At 37.8% G+C, this 19,942-nt stretch overlaps 1 protein-coding gene across 6 annotated transcripts in view; it reads right to left on the minus strand.

Moving 5' to 3' along the window:
* PLXNA1 (plexin A1) overlaps nucleotides 1-19,942 on the minus strand; it is a 405,135-nt gene that overhangs the window by 105,588 nt on the left and 279,605 nt on the right. The gene's annotated exons all lie outside the window — the stretch shown is intronic.

The following is a 19,942-nucleotide window of genomic DNA, read 5'->3' on the forward strand; positions in this document are numbered from 1 at the left end:
GATTGTTCAGACACGAAATATTCCCAATAACCAGGGAACAACAACAACACAATTTTCTTTATTTTTCCCCCCAGCTGCTTCTTTACAGTTCTGCTAGACAGAATGCACTTTGGGGGAAAGTCTGAACTGGGTACCAATCCAAAGCATCTAAATTATTTTCCACTTTAATTTTCCCTTTGCCTACTTAGGCAATGTTAAAACAGTGTGGTTCTGGATTTGTAATATTCCTTACCAGTAGAGAATGATTGGCAGGAATTGAGAAAATCTACTGGATGTCAAATCACAAGCATAATTTATTTGAGCTGTTGAGGCTAATGGTCCTTGGCACAAAATTGCATCACTTAATAAACTGGGTTTGTTGTTAAAATACAATCCAAGAATACACAAAACCTAAAACAAAGTGATTTTCAGACCTATTCAAGTAATATACAAGCTATAAATGGGTGTGGTCACTGTATAAATTAATAAAAAGTACAAATTGAAGTTATTTTATTCTTATCATCATTCAGCGTCCAGGAATGCTGTGCACCTGTTCCTCAAAATAAGACAACAGAGCAAGGAGCCCTTGTCTGAATAAATATTTAAACTGAGGAAGAATAGAATCTAAAGCCTCCCAGTAACTGGAGACATTACTTTTGTCTTTGTTGAGCTGGCAAATACTGTTCGGCTTTTTCTACAGCAGGAAAGAAAATGAAAATGCAACGGACTTAAGGAAGACTATCTCTCTAAGAAGGCTGATTACAGAGGCACACAAATTGGGAATTGTATTTCCATCCTACATCACCATGAGCATTCATCCCATCTATCTCCGTGAAAAATAAACCTAACCCAATCCCTTGCTTCAGACAAACTTCTTGCAGCCTCATCAATATTCCCTTCACAGTGCCTGTGTGCATGTGGAGGCTTAATCGATAGGAAGACAGGAAGGCAGTCGGAACCTTCCCTGACAGCTAATGACCTCCTTTGGCGAGAGATTCTCTGCTTTTCTCCGGAGAAAATGACAGGCGTGTCAGGAGAGATTAAATGAAAGATTCATAGCTTGCTGGAGTTTGTTAGGGAACTATGGATACTACAGGTGCAGCTTTCCCCCTGCTCTGGAAACACCCCCTCCCTGCTCAGCCACGCCACTATAGTAGTCACCAAGGCGTAAGAAGAAGCCAAAAAGATGAAGAAGGCAGCAAGTATCTTCCCCAACCCATGTATCCTTCCAGGTCTTGCTTTCCTCTCCCTCCTCCTCTTCAACTTCCACAGAAATCCAATTTGTCTTAATTTGTATTTTTTTAAAAAAAGCTATAAAGCATACAGAATACAGGTGAACTGTTATGCATATAGAATGAGAAACAAAACACACAACAGAAACACTCACTTCCTGAGAGCTGTGTCAACTGATGTGACCAATCTTTTTTTTTTTTGCACCGAGAGCCAGAAACAATACAGAATCGCAATATGAGGTACATATTATAGAAATATAGGTCTCAAGCCTTAATTAATAAGAGTTAGTCACATAGCACCCACAGGCATAGTAGCACCCACACGTAGTAGCACCCACACAAAAATGATGTTCACGTTTTCCCATATTAAATAACAATGGCCAAGATCTCTATGAGGGTAGCTCTTGGTTTATGATGCTAATTGAGATCAGGATTGCTATTGCTAAGGATTAAAGTTTTCATGTGACTCCATTGCTTAGTGACAGCAATTCTGATAGTTCTGATTGTTGTCGTTAAGCAAGAACCCCAGGAGATTCTTAAGCAACTACCTCATGTGATTGCAACTTGCAATTCCTGGCAGCTTTCCCATTATCTTTGTGAGAAGTTAGCAAACTGTGATCATGTGACTATGGCTCACTGCAATATCATACTTATGAAGGGCCTGGATTATAATCACATAACTACATGGATGGACTCATTGCAAGTTCCCCTTGCTTAACTCCATTGCAAGTCTTGTCATTGAATAATTGGTTGTAACCCAAGACATGGGTTACGTTTTGGCCTCCTTCTGAAGGCTAATAGGTTAAAACTGCTGAAATTTAAGAGCTTGGCATTTGTAAGATATTGTTGGAGAAAGAAGAGGAATCAAACAGGGAAATAGTCTGGAATCCCTATGTGGGCATAAGAGAAGGAAGTCTGATTACCTTTGAATGCCACTGAACCTTATCTAGTCTGATCCAGGTGCAATCTGCCAATTTGAGAAGACTTCTGTGTAATAGGCTGGCTGGAGCACTAAAAGAGCTAACTGAAATCTTCACACGGGGATCTGATCGTTCGTGCCTGACAGATATTTGCCCATTATATGAGCTTCTGCAATGGCACCTGAGCCTGAAAAATTTATCAACCCCTAATCTATAATATTAATGATATAAAATATTCTTTAATTAAATTCATCTGTTTAAAACCTGCTTTACCTATTTAACATTCTTCATATATATATGCCTGGAGTCATTGAATAATATATCTCAAGAGCATCAATTTGAGGAAGGCTTGCCTAAAGTGCAGAATATGTTATTAAATGGTTTTAAAATTAAAAAAATTAAAATATTAAATTCAACCATTAAGGCATTTCAGCCAAGTGTTCTATCTGGGGGTTGATGTATTTATCTGAACTATTATTATATTTTCGTAGATAATATCTATTGGGTGGCCAAGAATCAACAACTTGATGGCACATTCAATCAACCATTTATTCATTAATTTTATTTCTCCTCCATAAATGCCTTTCCTTGAATAATCCTTCACCAGCATGGCATTGTCCAAGTTAATTGCTGAAGGTTACCCATACAACATCAAGCTGGAAAGGCTCGAGTGCAATACCAACTATCTGCCCCAAAGAATAGAACAGGTAAAGGTAAAGGTTCCTCTTGCACATATGTGCTAGTCATTCCCGACTCTAGGGGATGGTTGTCATCTCTGTTTCAAAGCCACAGAGCCAGTGCTGTCCGAAGACGTCTCCGTGGACATGTGGCTGGAATGACTAAATGCCAAAGGCGCACGGAATGCTGTTACCTCTCCAACAAAGGTGGTCCCTATTTTTTCTACTTGCATTTTTTACATGCTTTCGAACTGCTAGGTTGGCAGAAGCTGGGAAAAGGAACGGGAGTTCACCCCGTTACGTAGCACTAGGGATTCGAACCGCTGAACTGCCAACCTTTTGATTGACAACTCAGCATCTTAGCCACTGAGCCACCATGTCCCTTAAAGAATAGAATATAGAACTCTAAATACAGATTGTATAATCACAAATTCAAATAATTGAAGTGCAGCTAATATAAGTGCACATCCACAATATCTTTATGCAATATAATATATAAACTATTTAAAGGTCAGTAGAGATTTGAAAATAATTGATGATTGCATAATGTGGTACATGCAATTGTGTAAGTATGTGTGACTGTATTTGTGTATGTTCATGTCCCATTCTTTTTTGGTTGTGTTAGACTAATTGGAAACAGGTCAAAGAAGCTGTACATAGAAATAACTTTAAAAAGGTCACGTATATTTACATAAAGGAAAAGTACCCATCATTTGGAAAGAGAAAAGTGTTTTGGGAGGGTGGCAGGGAAGGATTTAGCTGTGACGAGCAGTGTGGCAGAATAAGTGAAATTGGCATTTTCAATTTGTACTCTGACATGTCTCATTTGGGGCCCTGGCATCTCAGAAAGGCATACAGCCTGCAGCTGTCCGAAACACTTATTTGCATTTCTCTGCCCTGGATCTTTTTGGAAATGAATTCCTTTTGAATAGGGTACAAAGTGGGAACTGGCAGATTATTAACTCTTTAGAAACCCACTCTGACAAAAACAGTTTACACAGAAGAGACAGATATGTGCATTTTTGTCTCACGTAACATGACCCTTTCTATCTAACAAACGTTTTCTTGGTGGTAATTATTAAGACTTCTGGTGATCTTCTGCAACATATGGCATACGTCAAGGACTTAGACAAGATGAGGGTTCATGTTCAAGAATAATCAACTTTATTACAATACCTCTTCTGACATTAAGAGATGTGTTGTACATCTTTTTGACTCCCCTTCCTTCCTTCTTTCTTTCTTTCTTTCTTTCTTTCTTTCTTTCTTTCTCTCTTTCTCTCTCTCTCTCTCTCTCCTTCCTTCCTTCGTTCCTTCCTTTCTTCCTTCCTTCCTTCCTTCCTTCCTTCCTTCCTTCCTTCCTTCCTTCCCTCTCTCCTTCCTGAAGGCAATTTCGGCAGCCCACAGTGCATAGTTTGGAAAGATACATTCCTGAACTCAACAATTGATCTGCTTGGCTAAAGGACTACCTCAGTTCTATAAACCATCATTTGTAGCCAGCAATGCTACAGTGCAGATTTAGAATGTATTACCTCATACATTGGAGAACTTGCTTGAAGCTAACAAATTCAACATCTTCAATGCAACGAAGAACAAAGGCTACATTAGACAGCTAAAAACATGCCATGCATGTTCTTACATAATTAAGAAGGCCTGAATGTAATTTCTCTTTTAATACTACATTAGGCCAAAAGAATAGGCACATTGGGGGGGGGGGGACCAAGAACTAGGAATCTGTTTGCTTCTACAGTTGCCAGTGTTTCTAAAATTCATCTAGAGGAAGAACAATCCAGAATGCTGGTCTTGCCAATAATTGCTTAAGGCTATTCCTGGATTTCCAAACTCTAAACATAAAGGAAGGGAATGGAAATGCATCCCAAGAGCTAGAGAGGAAGTTTAAAAGTTAGGTCTTTTGAAGAAAACAAGAAGGATGCAAGCAGACAATAAATCTGAACCATGGCCAGCAGTCTGACACCACACGACAAAGCTGAGCTTTGGGTTTTCTACTTTATTTTATGCCAATTTTGTGTTTCACTATTATCCTTAACTGTATCTAGCTGTACTCTGACAACTTCTAACTATTTAGGATTGCAACTCAAAATACATGCATTTGGAAGGTAGTTTTCTGGCATCAATTGGGCTTATTTCCAAACAAACATGTGGGAGAAGATAATGAAGGTCGGTTTATTAAACAATCATGTTTGTTGATGTCTTACATTGCTTGTGGCTTCATGCCAATGTTGTTAACATCTCTCTTATTCACATTTTTACAATTATACACTTCTGCAAATGTATTAGACGGGCTTAATGGATATAGCACACAGCAACCTGAATTTGCTTGTTAGGCTCTCACAAAATTACACCATCAGCAAACATTACATTATGCATACGCACAGAGTATCTCGGAATGGTAGAACGTGTTAGGCTGTTGGTTCCTTGGCTTTGGAGGACAACTCTGAAATTGTAATACAAATGTTTCCACACCAGAACCATTTAGATGGGGGATGGCAGCATGCCTCTGTCCAAAAAACCTGGCAGGAATGTTTTTAACACATTTTGGACTAGCAATTTTCCAGAATGGCCCATTGCATTTTATGTGTAAATTCTACTGTGTGTGCTCTCTCCCTTTTATTTACTCTGGATGCAGAAAGCACAGGTGCCAGGCACACTCCCAAGGAAGCAAGGACTATCCAGATCATCAACCAGTAAAACACAGAGAAGAATGGATGCAGAGTTCTTTCTGAGAGAAGGAACGCACAGGAAGCAGCTACCATCAGCAGCATAGCAGAGAAAGAATTATTATTATTATTATTATTTTCCTCTTGGAGGTCTACGCTGCTGAAGGCTCTATGACAAATCCTTGATTCTTGAAACCTTGATTCTTGCTGGGATTCTTAGTAACGAAAGAGTAGCTTTAGCAATGCTACCTTTTGGAGGACTCTCAAAGCAAAATCTATAGGCCCATGTAATTATTGTTAGCACCACTGAAATTTTATTCATTGTTTTTGCAAAAACAATTTCAAAAATGTCTTGGGGTAGGAGGGAGTAGAAACTATTACTTGTCTTCCAAGTCTTGCTTTGAGTTTTTTAAAAAAACCACGTAAAACATTTTTAAAATAACTCTGTTGATACATATATTACCCTTTCACTATATAACATGTGTATGCATGGAGGGAGAAATAGAAGAGCAAAGGATGGGTTACAGAAATCTTATTAGCCTATTTGCCTATTACACTGACTTATTTAAAGTCAATGCCAATTCCTCAAAAGACACAAACATGAAACACCACTTGGGTACTAGTAAAAATCAATTCTATTGTAACATTTCTCTTTACTGTTGCTACACCTATATAAATATTGATTTATATCATGTGTCTATCTGTCTATCTTGTCTGTCTATCTTATTTATCTTTTTCTGTCTGTCTCTCTATATATCTGGCCACATGGCTTCTACCCTGTTGGCTTTGTATATGGCCCAGAAGACCTTGGGCTAAGATAGATGGATTCTTGTCGATACAAGAATCCATCTGCTTATGTGTATTATCTATGTTTTTGAATAGAGCAACTAGATCCTATCTTTTTTATTTTGTCCTGTATTTTTATTATATTGTAAGCCATTCAGAGTCAGATGGCACCTGAATTGAATTAAATAAACTACCTAGGTAGGTAGGATCTTGCCACATTACTAGACGAGGTTTGCCTTTTGTGCTTTTGTGTGGTTCTTCCTTCGTTTCCTGCTGTAATGTATTCTTGTTGTTTTTAAATAGCCACCAGGAATAACTATAATTGAAATTATTGTACATTTAATGTATATCTTGTCTAATTAATTTTGTTAGAGAGAGAATACAATTAATAGAGAATGTGTTTTTACAGATTTTCTTAGCACCAAGAAAGCTGGGCCAAACACAAACCTCCAAAGAAGTAATGTAGCAACATTTCTTCTCCGTTAAAATAGAAAGCTTTGATACCTGGAAGACTTCCAAAAGGGCCACTAACAGTTAGAGTAACTTCTAATATGTTTCATTTATGTACACTGAGAGCATATGCACCAAAACAAATTCCTTGTGTATCCAATCACACCTGGCCAATAAAAAAGTCTATTCTGTTCTGTTCTGTTCTGTTCTGTTCTGTTCTATTCTATTCTATTCTATTCTATTCTATTCTATTCTATTCCAGTCCAGTCCAGTCCAGTCCAGTCCAGTCCAGTCCATTCCATTCAATGAGCCAAATAGTCAGATCCTATTTATGACTTAAATGTTCAATACCAACACTCAACATTGTATACCATACCTGTAGATCTTTCACACAAGCTTCATATGAGCACGTTCCTTTGTGCTGCATTTGATGCCAACTGAAAGTTTTGAACATTTTTCAAGGGTAGTACTACATGCAGTGTGCTGCAGTAGTCAAGATGGAAGATAGGAAAAGCAGCAACTAATTGCTGCCAAACCCAATTGGCTACAAAAGGGAGGCAGCTGAGACTTTTGGCATTTTTGTGCAAAAGCACGCCTGACAAATCCAGTGATGGAAGAGATTTAAGGTACACTTTCCAACTATGAATCAGCTCTTTCAGCCAAAAGAGGCTGACCTAAGCATCCCAAACCAATAATCTATTCATTCACAGCACGTTTATCTTCTGTAGATTTGTTCTTCTTTATCTTGCCCATTTTTTTTTTAACTTGGGGCACATTCTGAGCAATAGAACCATTATTGGTGACTTCCCACTCCAAAACCAAAGATGACCTCCCACAGAGGACTCATGTAAAACATAATGGGGACAAAACACAGTAGGTCAATACCTAAGATTTCAAACAATACTCTGTTCAGCGCTATTTTATGAATATTCTCTCAGAGGAAGAGCCAGAAGTGCTATAGAAGGATTTCCCCAAGGTTCAATTCAATCTTGCTGGAGCATATGCCATTTAATACAGGAAAGTAATGTTAGTCTGTCCTTTATGGTTGCTGGAGAGTAGTAAAGGAGTTGTTCAAATAGATCATTAGATGGGCCTCTGTTGTCAGTTAGTTTCATCTGTCACAAGTCTGTCCGAATCCCTGAGATCTACAACCTGAAAAGAACCTCAAAAATTGGACAAGAGGTTTCTAAATTTTCAGCCCTGCGGCCTGTCCCAACATTGGGGGGAAAAAGAGCAGATTGGGACAGAGAAAGCAAATTACTCAAATTGAGCTACCAATAGTATCTCCCTCCAACATTCTGGTAAACAAAATATCACAAAGCACATGGAACTGATATTGACCTATGTAAAAGAACAGCAGAGCAGAAGATCAAGTGGATTTTCAGATGGGCTTCATATTGTACATCAATCTGATTTGGTGATCTAGTCCGAACCACCCCTGGTTCAATGCTTTCCCCCAGTCCATTTTCCAGTTCTCACTCTCCTCCATGATTCTGCTACAACTGTTAATCTCAGCAGGCCATACTCAACCAGCAGTTTATATTCCTTCCCACAAGTGCTCCTAGTACTCATTAAAAAAACAAAAATATAAGTAGGATGCTTTCGTCCCCAAGACCTTTCTAGTTATCCTTTAGGGTTGCTCCTACAGTGGTAATTTCATTGCCAGCAATATCTCTTCTGCAGGGCAAGAATTTCTTTTTTTGAGTCTTGGGGCCAGGACTTAAAAACAAATGAATGAACATTAATTGTTCATTCATTCAATTAATCAATCAATTTCTATAGTCGCCTATCCCAACCAATGTCTAGCTAGCAGTTCTAAAACTATAAAAATAATAAAAAACATTTAAACAATGAAAGCATCCAAAATTAATATAGCCGAGATAATGAACCAATTAGCAGTAAAGCTAAGAAACGAGGTTCTTAGCACGTTCAGAGCCTGAGGCTCAACTACACAGCCAGCCTTTTAGAAAGCCAGCAGGGTTGAGGCCATTCTAATTTACTCTGTAGGGAGAATATGTCACAGAGTAGGGGCTACTCCGGAAGAGGCCCAACAGTCTTTGGCTGACAGGATCTGCAGCATGCCCAATCTGCTAGATCGAATTGGATGGGTAGAGATTCTTGGAAATTGATGTAATCCTGGGCAGACAGCCTATGCTAGGAACATGAAGTTCAAGGCCTAACCCCTTAAGAAAACTGTTTCTTTAGTGTAGCAGATAAGGAGCAGCCATCCAGATATGCATCTTCCCTCCATATACCCATAGTTCTGTCTTCATTCTAGATATCTTAAAGAAACAAGGAGTATCAGACAGATGGGTAAATATTTTAAAGATTAAAGAACAGCACAGTTTTAATCAATACAGTCTGAGCTTGAATCTCCGTGTTATATTCTTGCAGCATGCAAAACTAGCAAGAAAATCCCTCAATTTCTACTGCCGATATGCCAGCTGTGATTGCTGCAGATATCTAACCTCAGCGCAGGAATGGCTGTACTTCCATTATTTTCATTTAAGCTGTGTTTATTTGTTGTTGACAGATACACAGATGGATCCTGTCCCTGTCCTGAAAGCTCAAACAGGATTTCTATTTACTTCTTTAAAACAACAACAACAACAACCCTATTTAGATTACAACAGCACTCTGTAGTTACATACCACAGATTTAAACAGTAACTAATCAACACTTCTACCTGCCCCCTCTCACCCATTTGATGAGAAGAAAATCTATTTCATAATCCTTATTTTATACACCAGTGAATTTTTTTTAAATGGCAAAGTGGTTATCTAAAATTAAACCAGAACAAAATTAGGCCAATGCATTTTGAGGTAGATCTGGCTTCCTATTCTGGAGATGTACAATAGGTCTCTCTGCTTTCGCTATAACCATCTAAAGCCACCTCTTTATATAAAACAGATTCCCATTAACAATATGCCATCTGTCTGGCTGATCTCATGATAATGGTTTCCCTATTTTTCCCTGCTCAAATGAATTAAGTGTAACATATATATATATATATATATATATATATATATATATTAAATAACTATCCTTGCTATTTTTTTAAAAAAAAATTACTCAACATAAAGTGAGCAGTGTGCAAAAGAAAATATGGGAGTTGAAAAGTTTTCCTTACGAAAGAACCTATTGTTATTGCCTGTATCCATGAAGGCATCAGTTATTGGGTGACATGAACCCCTGGCCTCAAGACGTTGGAGAATTGCTAGTGCTCAGAATAGATGATATTGCCTAGATAGCACAATAATCTATGTTGTGGGGTGAGAAATATTTAAATTACCTAAATAGGAGACCATGTATGTGCTGTACAACTATAAATGCTACTGCATAAATACTTGCATCAAACAAATAAAAACACCAGCATTTGGAAAAGAAGACAGAAAGCATTTTGCAATAGGCTAGTAACAGAGATAAGGTAAAAGTAAAGGTTCCCCTAGCACATATATGCTAGTCTCGTTCCCGACTCTAGGGGGCGGTGCTCATCTCCGTTTCAAAGTCGAAGAGCCAGCACTGTCCAAAGATGTCTCTGTGGTCATGTGGCTGGCATGACTAAATGCCAGAGGCGCACAGTACACTGTTACCTGCCCACCAGAGGTGGTCCCTATTTTTCTACTTGCATTTTTTCCAAGCTTTCGAACTGCTAGATTGGTAGAAGCTGGGACAAGTAACGGGAGCTCATCCTGTTACATGGCATTAGGGAGTTGAACTGCTGAACTGCCGACCTTTCGATCGACAAGCTTAGCATCTTAGCCACTGAGCCACCGGATCCCTCTAAGTAACAGAGATAACTGGTTCTTAATAACTGAGGCCAAATCTAACTGCTTGTTCCTTCAGCACTAATATAGTTCTATTAAAAAAAAAACAGGAATCTGCCTTATTGCCAGGTGAGAGTATTCCCCCATTTGGCCAGTATGATTAGTTTTCTCCAGGATCCTTTCACATACTTCATGTTACCTCTAGTGGATCCCTTTTTAAATTGGAAATGTCAGTGTTCAGAGCATGTGCTCTGCCAAAAAGTGGTATTCTCCTCCCTACATGGCAGAAAATTATATACCTTTGACAATTTCAGCAATTTAATAAACAGAAAACTAGGGGGCATTCACATTGCCTTTTAAATAAGCACACCTATGACCTGCACACAAACTAAATGCTTTATTGGCGATCTCCCGGCCTCTTCATAATCATTATACAGGACTTCCAGTGGCATATGGCATCTATATATGTAATCCAAGTAACTGACAATAAAAATACACAATACCATGAAAGCAAAATTAAACACCATCAAAAAGAAATAAAACATCAACAATGACATTGAAAAGCAACCGAGGAAGTTTAAAGTAGAGGATATAATAACAATTAGGACACAAAGCTACTTTTATCCTCTGACCTAATTGTCTCTATTCCTGATTGAGTAATCAGTTGCCTTCTGCTAGTCTATATTTAATACTCCTTTTTTGAAAAGTCTACACCAAATGTTTCTATATACAGCCCAATTGATCAGTGTTTAAAAATTTTAAAAAAACCACCATTTGTAGGTGGACAGAAACTACACAGATGGACACACAGCATGACAAGCAAACAAGCAGATGGGTGTAGGACACAGAAAAGTATAGATATGGAGACAAAGAATACCTAGAAAGAGAAATATGTGAATCTGGTGCAAAAGATCTATTACAGAAAAACATATCAGAGGGGAGACAAAGAAAACATTCACAGCGAGGATATTCTTAATTTTTTAAAAAAATTGTACATAGTTGTTAGAATGTACAAACTGATATTCTCAAAATTCCAGCATTAAAATATCTCTTCCTTCTAAAAGTACACAATCTGGAATAAATATTATAAACTTTTCTCAATAAACTGTTCTTTTTAAGCTGGCAAATCTCTTTATAAGAGCATTTTCCACCATCAGCTGGTGTTTAAACAAGTCAAATGATACTTCTATGCCTTGTATATTTTACGTGGAGTTTATGTGGAGTTATCAGCTTAACATTCCCCTTGATTAAGTTTCATCTTGTTCCACCTAATCAAGCATCAAATAGTTACCAAGTTCTTTGAAAAACAATGGCTAAGTGCCTGGAAGGTTTGAAAACAGGATATAAATGTTATTCAGTTTAGGATTAACTGACTGCGCATTCAGTCACCGGGAAAAGAAATACATGATTCAATTTACACACCACCTACTGTAAGTTCAACGATTTATTCGGCTTTAGTGCATGCATGTGACTCCACCCTTTGTGCTTTGTAAATCATAAGTACAGAGTACTCAGTACAGAGTATGAAACAAATAGTAACTAAAGCAAGCTATAGTTTAATGGAATGTCTGAACGCAATCTACACGTACATTTTAATTCAATACTTACCAATGTTAACTGGGATTGGAATTCAGTCGCTATGCATAAAGCACCATGTCACATGACTCTAATTATCACTGCTAAGCAAATTACCATGGGTCACTGAGTGAGGACCTCATATGATTGTGACTTCTAACTTCCTGCTGGCTTCTCCACTGATTTTACTTGTGGCAAAATGGCAGGAATTGCAAACTGCAATTGTGACCACAGGAAGCTGCAACAGTTGGAATTTTGAAAACCAGTTATAGGTACCACTCGTTTAGCACTGTCACACATTCAATGCTGAATGATTGGGCATTAAATAAGGACCATTTTTACTTACATATGTATTAAGGGTACTGGTCTTTGCAATAAATTTGAATTGATTGATTGAGCCTATTAAGACCTATTGTTTCCGAGCAGCAGAAATACCTTCAAGATATCTTTGAATTATTTATAGGGGAGTGTCAACTAGGATAGATTAGATCAGGGGACTCCAACCTTGGCAACTTTATGACCTGTGGACTTCAACTCCCAGAGTTGAAGTTGAATTCTAGGGGTTGAAGTCCACAAGTCTTAAAGTTGCCAAGGTTGGAGACCCCTGGATTAGACTTAAAACATAACACTTTAACCAAAATAAGTTTGTTTATCTAATGGGCAATGTGTGATAGGAACGTCTGGTATTTCAATAGACCTAATCTTATTTCTATTCAATTTTTTTTATTGCTTCAATAAAAATATAGTTCCCATTAGAATGAGAAACCTAGATTTCTTTATGTTCCTTTCTGTAGGTTTGAATCTGAATGGCAAAGGAAAATAGCTTCTGTGCTGATCTCCTGGATTCATGCAGAACACTCTTGCAGTCTATATATCCACCTTGAACACACATACCCACACAAACACCTTCCAACCTCATTTCCCTTGACTGTTTTCTACACAAATAGTACAGCTGCAACTGTGTTCTATTTTTCTATAGTTGATGACCTCAATGCCTTCTTAGCACTGTGGGGATGACAGTAAAGTGCATTGTGTCTCATTGGAGCTCAACTACAATTCATCATTATTTTATCAGTTGGAATTTAATTGGATCCTATCAAACTCTCCTGATACTCCCTTTTCACGCTAAACACTGCTGCAGAAAGATAAATGTCGGTGCTGCTTGGAAAGAGAGAGTGAGGGAGGGGTTTTTCTTCCCCTTCACAAATATTTCTAAATTCATAAGATCCAGCCCCATTTCTCCTTCTGTGCCTGAGTAATTAGGGATGCATACACTAAAGGTGTGCAGTGCACATAATAAAGTCTTTTGTGTGATTTATGTACTCTAAGCCCGGTGAAACACACAGACACACCAACACAGACACACACACACACACACACACACACACAAACAGAGGGTTTACCATCTGCTTTGTTCCACATCCATTTTCTCCATGCCTAACATTATTTTTCTCTATCACTGCTTGCAGCTGAGTCTTCCTCTCTTATAAATTCACCTAATTCTATAGCTGCCTATCTTGCAAGTTCAGCATATTTAGTGTGTCAGGTTTTTTGCCACTCAATGTGATTTTGTAAACTCAAGTCTAAAATGAAAAAAATGCAAGTTTTTAGTTGAAAATGTATTACGTCTTTGTGTTACACTTTTATATGCCACATATATTTTATATGCATAGACATTTGGGATACACACAATGGTTAGTTGCTATTTAGAATGTACCTTTGTATTTCCCCATTTAAATTACTTTTACTACGCTTAAATGCATATAATCTGCACATATTTATTTAAAATATACGTACTTGGGTGCTTTTTCTACTTTCTTTGTGCAGCTCTAAATGGGGAAGAAAGTCCATATTTACTCCTTCAATTCATTCTGCAAAAATTACATTAACTATATTAAAAAAGTAATTATAATGTCCGGGGATTATAAATACATAATGAATTCTATCTTTCTACTAGGAAAATCAGAATTTGTATTAGACCCTATTTTAGGATGCAGACTCTCTCACCTAAGCACCCTCCAGATAAATTGGACTGCCAAATTCATAATCTTGATTTGACTATATTGGTGAGAAAATGTGTTGCACAAAGTGTTACAAAATGCATAGGATGTGAAGACACAATAATCTTTGCTGCAGCAGTATTTTTTTAGCCTGTTAAAGTATGATTGCTGGTACCTTGTTGTTTTATATGTACAACAAGGTTTAATTTCCAAATCAATATAAAGACCTTTCAATGCTATATAAAGTCATGTAAGGATGGTGGGTCTTGTTTCTCAAGGATAACAACACAGGCATGGTACAGCAGATATTTATAGTAATTAAGACCTTTCCTGGTTCAAAAACTATAGGCATATCTTTCTTTTTGGGCAATGTGAGAGATTAATAATTTAGATTTATTTATTGCTAATCAGAAGATAATCTGACCTAAATTATATAATAGCATTCCATTCGGTTAAAATTCTGATTTCAAAATCTATTCTAAATACAATTGAAGGGTCTAATGCTCCATAATTACTATCAGAAATAAACTATATTTTGGATTATTCTGAATCTTTTTAACTGTACATCACCCAAAGTCACTCTGTGAGTGAGATGGATGGTCTCTAAATTTGACAAATAAATAAATAAATTTATGGGTTTTCTTAGAATAAATAAAGTATTAATTTACGAGAGCCAGTTTGGTCTAGTGGTTAAGAAGTTTCCTAATGAACTATTGAATATTTCCACTGTGAACCTGTCACTCTTTTAAATCCAGAATTGGTGGGAATGACGGACAAGGTTGTCCCAGAAGGGGCACTCTGAGAAACATTAAAATATTTGCCTAGAGCAGGGATTCCCAACCTCCAGGTCACGGACCAGTACTGGCCTGGGCCTGTTAGCAAAGCTTCAACTGTGCATGCACAGGATCTAGGTAGTGCACAAAATTACTTCTCCCCACCCACCCGGATCTCTGGAAAAAAATGTTTTCCATGGAAGTAGTCTCTTGTCCCAACAGGTTGGAGACTGCTGGCCTAAAGCACTGATGGCAAAATAAATAATTACATACAACTAAAGATAGATTTAAACCCATTTTGGACTTATTCCATGAAGACAGTGAAATACTGATACTAGTTTACCCTTATTGCATCTACTGAATGTTGTCCGAAATGCTGTTTAAGATGACCTGCTCCCTGAAGAGAATTGAGGGATGAGAAGAATTTCCTTCAGGTTACTATGACCTATTAGCATACATTTTGCAGAGAACGTACTTCATATTTACTGGCAGTTAGAAACCTGGTAGACAGAACCTTGTGAAATGACTGCAGCAAATTTTGCCAAAATCTTGCTTGTTAATATTGTTTTACGTAAATCAGTAACATTTAAAGCTATGAATGTTTTTCTTACTTAAATAATCAAACTTGGAAATGTTGGATGTGGGGGGAGGGAAGAGGCAGATTATAGTTTAGTGGTAGAAGGCTTTTTAATGCTTTCCAAAATGTCAGCAGATTCAGGGCCAGCTGGTTCTCAGGAGATATGGTATTCCAGACAGCAGGCGCTGGAACATTTAATGTAATCAAAAGAGTGATCAGTTTTATTCCCTGGAGTCAAGGTTTCAATGTCTCTTTTCTCTTTTTTCAAACATTAAAATAATAAAATAGAAAAGAATAGAATACAAGACTCATATAACAAGTGGACCAATCGTAACTACCTAAAGAGAGTAGGCTACAAAATAATACTGTTCTACTCTTGGTACACTAACTATTCCCACAAAAAAAATCACTATCTCTCAAGGAAAACAAATCAGGACTAAAAAAGCACCAGCGGTAAATAAGTGAGTAAAATTACTAGCAATTTGTCCATGATACCAAGATAGGACTAGGAGACTATGGGATAATAAATCTGAACTGAACTGTATGCCAGAAGAATTGTCCAGCTCAAGCAGACCAAAGGGATATATAATCTGCCATCTTGATTCCAAACATCAGCTCGCTCAATGTCTAAAATAGGGCATGAAAATGACATAGTTCCTCTGCTCCTTTGAATGGCATCATGAATGCACAGCCTTTGAACATGGAATTTTAATTTACAGTGAATGACTGACCACAAGTTGCTTGCTGATGTGCACTTTATAAATACACCTAATCCTTTTTCAAAACCTTTTAAAATTTCAAGTCTCACAATTTTCCTGCCAGCATGGAAATGCCTGAAGATTCCAGAAGCTGAAGTTCACACAGCTGGAAGTTGCCTAGATTGGAAACACTGATTTAAACAATTACTGGTTTTGTAGATAAACTAAACAGACAGAAGGACGGACGGATGGAGCAATATTAAAAGCAACAAATGTCCTCATTCAAATAATGAAATCCACTATGTAGCTCATAAATTATTATTATAACATTGTTGTATGCTTGTTATCTAACATAAACTAGATATGTAAGTGTAAATCAAAGTGGTTTTTTTTTTAATCCAAATAACAAAATATCATGCAAAAATATATAATTTTGTATGGAATAAAGCATTACAATCAAGCTAGATGAAATGGGAAGGGGGACACCAAAAACAGGAAAATAAACATGCAAAATTGGTAGTTCTATTTGTCTATTAAGACAAAACCTAAGTGCAAACTTTGAAAGCATGAACAAGCTCTTGAAAATGAAAGATCTAGAATGACAGCTATTGTCAAAATGGAAATCAAATCCTGAATTAAATATGAGTTTAAATGTCAATATCCGAAACCTAAAATACAAGATATGGAATGCAAACCTGGTAAAAATCTAAGACAAAAATGATAATTAAATCTAATAAAATATTGTTTCAGATATAATTTCTGATCTCTGTGGAAAAGACAACAAGATGAGAAAAGACAAAAAATAATCGGATTTTTGAACCCTGTGCCAAAAACTGAGTAAAACTGCACCCATTTATAAAAAATACTTGAGATTTATGGAGTTAAAATAGTTGTATTTTCATAGTTTTTACATGGGTTAGAATCAATTCCACTTATCCACGTATTCTACTGTGATAGAATGTGCACCTGGAGAAGCAGTTCAGGAGAGTTTTGGCAACACAGAACTTTCCCAGAGAAAGATCTGAATGAAGAGAGGTGTAGTCCTAAGCTGGATGGGAAGGGTAGCCACAATTTAGAATCTCTTGGAATAGATTTAGGGCAGGAGTGTCAAACTCAAGGCCCAGGGGCCGGATCCTACCCACAGGGTGCTTAGATCTGGACTGTGGGGCCACCCTGGAAACAGCAAAGAACCAGCCCGCAGTGCCTCTGCTAGAAAAAATGGAGCTTGGGAGGGCTGCGTGTGGCCTTCACGAGCTCCATTTTTGCTGGCAGAGGGTTGCAGGAGGTCGTCACAGCCGAAGACAGAGCTCAGGAGCCCATTTTCGCTGGCAGAGCTCTCAGGCCGCCACAGGCGCCCCTGACATGAGTGACGTCAAGGTAACCATACCCACCCCAGCCATGCCCATCCCAGCCCCCCAAGGTCAAACACAACCTTGATGCGGCCCTCAATGAAATCGAGTTTGACACCCCTGATCTAGGGGATTAGAAGATTTTTTTTCCATTAGTTGTAAGCAGTAAAGGATTCAGGTCAATTGGATTTCACTGGGTTTGGGCCAAACACTCATGGTGATGTAATTTCATAGGCTAATACAAACATCAACTGTTTCCTATAAATAAAACTCAGGATTTTGGTTTTTTTTCATGACAAATGCAATCCGGAGAATATCCCTGACTTTTCCCATGCAAAATTATAAACACATATGCAAATGAAATGAGACATGCTGCCTAATTTGAAGTAGAAGTGATTATGGGACCAATAATTCTTTCTTAAATGAGCTTTACTTGGCTTCTAAGCCATTTTTTTAAACTCCAGAAACTATTCTGCTTTTGAGCCTTTGTTTATCTACTTCCATTATCAACATTTAGATGAGAACCACATTCTGAGCACATGTCCAAACAATATCTCCTGGCCTGCTTCTCCACAGTAGCATTTCTGTGGTCTTTATAATTAATAGGCTGTCAGAAATTCCATTGGGTTTTAATGGCCTCCCTTCACACAGAATCTATATATGGTTTAGCCACTACAGGCCTGATGGTGAACCTGTGGCACACAGAGCCCTCTCTGCTGGCACGTGTGCTGTCGCCCCAGGTCAGATCTCCGTGGCATTTCTTTCATGAGCTTCTGTTTCCCTGCAAACGACGAAACAGAAGCTCATGAAAGAAAAAGATCTTACCTCTTGCCGCGCTGCCGGTGTTTAGATGCCCCGCCTCCCGCCGGTCAGCTGGTCTTTGGGTCTCTGCTGCACATGCGTGCATGTCCACGCATGCCATGTCCATGCGTGCCTGCGCACGCGCGCTTTCACATGTGTCCATGCATGCACACAAATTCACACACACGGACACACCTTTCAGTTTGGGCATGCATGCGCGCGCAGTTTGGCCACTCAGTGCCTAAAAGGTTTGCACTAGAGGAATGCAGAACTAAGCTTCAGGGGAAAAAAAAAATCCCATGGCATTTCCCTAGCACCCTTTTTTGTTAATGAAACAATAATAGCATAGATGGAATTCGTGTTCTTCAGTCTTGTGCTTATAGATGAGACTATGCCCTTCCTTCTTTCAGGTTTTGTGTTGCTATAGATACAGACTTCCTTCCCCGTGGGCTGTATTTCAAATACAACCTTCAGGACCCATTAAGCTAACACTTTTGCTACTGTTCAGCCATGCTGTTTATTGTTAAACAGTGTCCTTCAGTATAAAGCAGACCAAATCTCTTTAGAATGAAGGAAGCTCAATTGTGTTCTAAAGTGAAATGGGAAGCTTCAAAGAAAAGATTTGGAGGGAAAGGCCCTGACCCTGAATGTTCAAGACCCAGCAAAAAATAATAGAACAGAAGATATTCGATGCTGACGGAATTCAATCTCTGGTTCACCATTTTGAGAATTTGATGGAAATGGGGCCATGGGACACTTCATGAAAGCAGGAATGAGGAAACTATTTGTAATTATAGATTACCTGGAAGCCAGTATCTTGGAGTAAGGAAAGACAGAATGCTGAATTAGCCACATGTTGATGGTCAGATACGTGTCTGTCTTTTATTTTTCTTGTTAAAAATACAACTAAGCAAGCCCAAATCCTGGAAAGGATGCATCAAAGCGGCATAAACAGACAGAAAATCGTAAGGATGTCTATTCATACAGGACATTCAGAAACGCTTTTCATGCGAAACCATATTTATCCAAAAAGAAGGGAAACAGCACTAAATTAAAGCAAGAAAAACAATGTGCTGCCATCGCAGTAGTCTTAGTCACGCTAAATTGGATTCTTTGATTGTATTTAAAACTATTTGGAGAAAAAGCAAAATCTTATTTTCAGTCATATAATCAATACTTTGTATTAACACAGGACACAGACATACGTCTTGTTGGGTCCCACAGGCCGATCAATATGTTTTATTAATGTTATTAATTTTTATTTCAGAGAAAATGTTACTGTACTTAGAAATGTATAAAGGTCACATGTCAAATGAATAAGGAAGTGTTTAAAAGAAAATGGCAACCAACTCAAACATTTAATGTAATTTATATAATATGTTGGCCTGACTTACTATATATACACACAGACAGAGCGGGGTGTGGAAGAGAGGGGAAAAGATTAAAGAATGGAGAGAGATTAAAAAATAGCTAGTTTAAAAGTTCATGGTGTAGTGAATGAACTTTTAAAGATATATTTTTTTCAGATTTGTTGCAGCTTCAACTCACATAAACTTAACCAGCTGTTTCATCAATTCCTACTGATGTTCATCTGGCATCATTTTTGTCTTCTTAGAATAACGATCCCATCCTTTTAAGACCTTTCACAGAATTTGCTGAATTTGATCTAACTCTATTTCTCAG

This window comes from Ahaetulla prasina, chromosome 2, assembly GCF_028640845.1.
Source record: "Ahaetulla prasina isolate Xishuangbanna chromosome 2, ASM2864084v1, whole genome shotgun sequence".
NCBI lineage: Eukaryota > Metazoa > Chordata > Lepidosauria > Squamata > Colubridae > Ahaetulla > Ahaetulla prasina.